Consider the following 4,916-nt stretch of genomic DNA (forward strand, 5'->3'; position numbering starts at 1 on the left):
AAGAGTATTTAACTTACAAAAACAGTAGGATGCACCCAATATTGGTTTTTCTAAGGTATAGAGGATGGATCGATATATTGATTGTCAAATATTATGGTTAGGTTCAGAATTATTATTTGTGACAAAACTTAAGATTTATCAATTTACATAAAAATAATCTGTTAGATTGTTAACAATTGTAGTTAATCTACCGTCTATAGTTTGCTAAAATAAAGTTTATTGTTGTACCTCCCGAGAAAGATAGACAGATATAAAAATTCTAATAAATTATTCATTTTAAACTATACTTTCAATGTGAATTCTGAACGACGGGGGACACAACAAAGGAAATATAAAAATTTTCGTTTTTATTTAATTCCGAGCTTTTTCATTTTTATTCACCTTTTAAACCTTCTCTGGACTTCCACGAATAATTCAAGACCAAAATTAGGCAAATCAGTGCAGCAGTTCTCGAGTTTTAGCGAGACTAACGAACAGCAATTCATTTTTATATATACAATATAGATTAAATTCTTTCTTGAAAGTCGTTTCGATAGAAAAAATTTTCAGTTATCATATCACTATCAACTTTATTTGCCATCACACTGTGCTTCACGAAGTACAATAGCTACAAGTTTCGGAATAATAATAAAAAAAAAGCATTATAAAAGCAATATAAATTTGACTACATACGAGTAATATGTTGTGACTACATTAAAATGTTTGCGCTGTTAATCATTGCGAAGTTTCCTCATTACGTACCAACCCATGTCATGGTGACCATTAAAACTGGCTTTCATAAATAAATACTCACACAAAATTTCAAGTATGTACTGTTGGCCAATTAAATAAACTCATTCATATAAATGGAGCTAATCCTAAATATTAATGAAAGTTATAATTTTTTCACCTTACAAAGCCTCCTTATCCGTTAATTTCTTTAAATTAGAAATGAAAGAATATCTTTTAAATGAACATCAAAGTCAGTATTCCGGCCTTAGTTGCGTTCAAAGAGACTAGGGGCTTTTAATTTTGTTTTATTTTATTATATGTTATTGCTACGATTGTGTTCTTATTGTAATTACTTTTTATAATCTGTATGTTTTGTTTTTGTGTTTAAGTTTAGTAGTAGCTGTTGTTTATGTGTAATTAGTGTAGTCAATTAAATTTAGGCCAGGCCCCATTGAAGTCATGTGGGAGGGTCCTTTGCACAGGATGCCGGCTAGATTATAGGTACCACAACGGCACCTATTTCTGATGAAGCAGTAATGTGTAAACATTACTCTGTTTCGGTCAAAATTTCGGTCAAAAATACTGGGCTAATGAGACTTGACATCTTATGTCTCAAGGTGACGAGCGCAGTTGTAGTGCCGCTCAGAATTTTTGGGCTTTTCCTGAGTCGCACTGCATTGTAATGGGCACGGTGTACCAATTACCATCAGCTGAACGTCCTCCTCGTTTAGCCCCTTATTTTTATTAAAAAAAAATGGCCACAGAAGATCAGCGTTGCAACACATTTGTGTCGGAAAACATGCTGAGTGGCTCCTTTTTTAAACACCACACGTTTTCATATTTTAGAGTTGTTTCATGTTTGTTATTTGTGTGTGTTTAATATAAAAATGCATTCCTATTGGTACTGAGCTTGCATGTAGAATTCAGAATTTCAGTTGAGGACACCAGATTCAAATTTCAGTCGCAAGATTTTGCTCTAATGCCAAATGAACAAGCAGCTCTTTATGTACGTAATTTTCAGGATATGTTTGCTCTAGTTGTAAGGGGCCATCTATAAATTACGTCACACGTTTAGGGGAAGGGAGCGGTTCGTAGAAGTGTGACATAGTGTGACAAGAGGCGGGAAGGAGTCCCAAATTATGTGATGTCACATTTTTTTCAGTAACAATAGATTAACTTACCTTTTCTATCTTCATGTATCTAGTAGAAGGGTATCTATATCGAAGGGTATAGATGTATTTCTCTCTAGCATGCCTTGTGTGTCTATACACTACTATATTGTTAGTCTATGGTTTACTAACTGTTTGTGTATATTTGATTTATAAATTTAATGTACTATTTAATGTGTATCATTGTACAATATCAATTTATTTCTCTTTTAAGGTAACAAAGGGTGATCAAAGAGTGAATATGGTTTATATGAATGACGGACTATACGGTTCGCTGAGATACGTGGAGGCGTGGCATACTGTGAAAAGATTCGAGGTATAACATATTTGAGTTCTATTTCTGTATTAAAATACTTTTTTTAGACTGTGGCAAATTTAATCTGTAGTGCCAGTCTGAATAAATACCACTAGACAGGCTGTTCCATATGTTTGACACCAATTTTTTGTGCCTATTTGAAGCGCCACTCGCGAGCGTCCAGAGCACTAATTTTGACGTATAATACTGTGTGTAGGATCGTACAATACTCTGAAGTATTTTTGCATTTTGAATTAATTTCATTCGTTTTCCGTGTTATTTATACTTCAAGAATCAACGTTATAAAGTACACAATTTGTTTTTGTAAATAGTTTCCCACTATCTATCGATGTTTGCTGAGGTTGTCATCATTAGTTTTAGTACCGCAGACTCTCGCTATGGCCAACAGCGCCAAAATGGTGAGTATCAAAGAGGCACAAAAGCACTTTGACAGCCGCCAGTCCAGTGATATATAGTATAGAGGTCAGTGATTTCTATTCAAAACGTGATTAATTGTTCTGGCAATAAGAGTGAAATTAATGTATCTCTCTACAGACTAAAACTGATAAGAGTATTGAAGCTAGTAAGGCAGAGTCTACGATACTGTGGGGGCCCAGCTGCGATTCATTCGACCGCGTTAAAGAAAATATTAAAATGACTTTGCCTCAATGTTCTCCGTTGGACTGGCTCGTGTTTCCGATACACGGAGCCTACACCCTTCGTTTTGCATCCAACTTCTCATGTCTGCCGAAGCCATTAATTCGATCTGTTATTTCTCGTAATCTATGGTACGTATTATGATAATTCGTTTTTTTTTTTAATTTTCCATATAGTTCATGCTAAAAGTAAACTATTGAAATTTTCTTTCTTTTAATCTAAGCTACGATGGGTTTTCGTTAAATAATTGTTAATGTCACCTGTTTTTTTGGTATGTAAGTTTCTTTTTGAACAGGCTCCTTTTGTAAATAATATTTAATGCACTGAGCGATGGCTAATCTGATGATGAAAATCATCTGCGCTTCACGGTTAAAATATTATTAACTAAGCAATATTTTTTTTATTCAATATATTATCACCGAAAATTACAAAATTATCCAGCAATAAGATTATTCCCTGACGCTAAAACAATTGATACAATATAACATTTGGTATAAAATTATTGCAGTCTGTGCGTTATTTTTGGGTCTTTGTATACATCATAAAGCAAGCTAAGGCGTAGCGTCATTTGAAATGAAAACAATATCTTCAAGACATGGACAATGGAATTTTCTATGTGCCAATTGTATTATATTACTATTTTATTCTTTATTATTAAGGATTACTCGTTAAAAAGAATTTAATTCAAAAGTTGTCACTCTCTGTTTACTACAGGAAAAAGATAAAGGACCATGAAGTTTTTCTTGCGGATGAATTTGATGAAAATCCAGACTTATCTGATCCGCTACCATCCACATTGCCGAAAGTCCGCAATTCCGAGTCCTCACTTAACGATAATTACAAATTAATAATGTAATTTACAACCTTAGATTAAGGATTGGCTTCCGCTACGCTACAACTAGATACCGCACTACCAAAAGAACAATAGCTTTTTTATTGCGGCAACTATTAGATGCTTGTGTGCGTGGCATCTTGACACTAAAAATCTTTCAAATGTTGTAACATACAGTTCATGTTATTTTACATTGAAATAAATTAAAAGTTTGACAAAATATGACATTGTAAAACGTCGACGTTATACATTCTTCGCGACAAGACCACACGAGACTGGTCGAATACGAATATGGGGGTAGTATTAGTTGCCGCACTTTACGACTATGCCTGTGCAATCTAGATCGAGTGCAGCGGAGACCAATCATTAATCTAAGTATACAACATTATATTATGTATAGATAGACTATAAGAATAAGATGGATTCTTGCCTCAAGAGATTGACGCAAGAGTAAATACGCAAACTGCTTGACAGTCCGCCGCGAGCAAACAATGAGATTCTAATTCGTAACAAAAAGTGACAAATGTATGATGCTTTTATTAGTTTACTAGCTGTTCTGTCAATGTAAATAAAATTTGATTTAAGTATTCGTGAATAATGTTAAATGGATGTCTAAATCCATCGGAAATGTTTTATCATTATTGAAATAGTTAAAAATTAAACAATGGATGTCATATGTTATCCTTAAGAGATTGAAATAATATTTCATCGTGGACTTTTCTGTAGATCTATTTTCGATACACAATTCTACAATATTTTATTTTTTTATATGTCAAAAGGCTTAGACAGCGTTTTCGTTGAAAGCTCCCAGATGGCTTATGATTAACAAATATTGTTAATGTATACCAAAATGTATTTAAAAACTTTACAAATTATGTACAAAAACCTTTCTCGACAACCACGCTTGTCCATTGATGAAAACAGCATGAGAATCAGTTAAGTAATTTTTGAATTTATCGCGAACAGACAACAAAGGCAAGGGATCGGGTAGGAGCACACCTGCGCATAAATTCTACGAGTGACGTATTCATATGCTGACATCTATATAGTGTACTTACACTTTGCTCAGACTTACTACCCACGTAAAACTTACCTGAGTTTAAGCTTAGCATTATCATTTGACAGCTGAAACTATCACTGAGCTTAAGGCCGCTATTCCACGAAATCACCAAAATAGCGCAAAATTGAAACCATTTCTTGACGGTTTATACAGATGGCCGAGAAGTTGACGTCCAAAGCTAAAATTTAACAG

Source organism: Leptidea sinapis, chromosome 21 (genome assembly GCF_905404315.1).
Source record: "Leptidea sinapis chromosome 21, ilLepSina1.1, whole genome shotgun sequence".
Taxonomy (NCBI): domain Eukaryota; kingdom Metazoa; phylum Arthropoda; class Insecta; order Lepidoptera; family Pieridae; genus Leptidea; species Leptidea sinapis.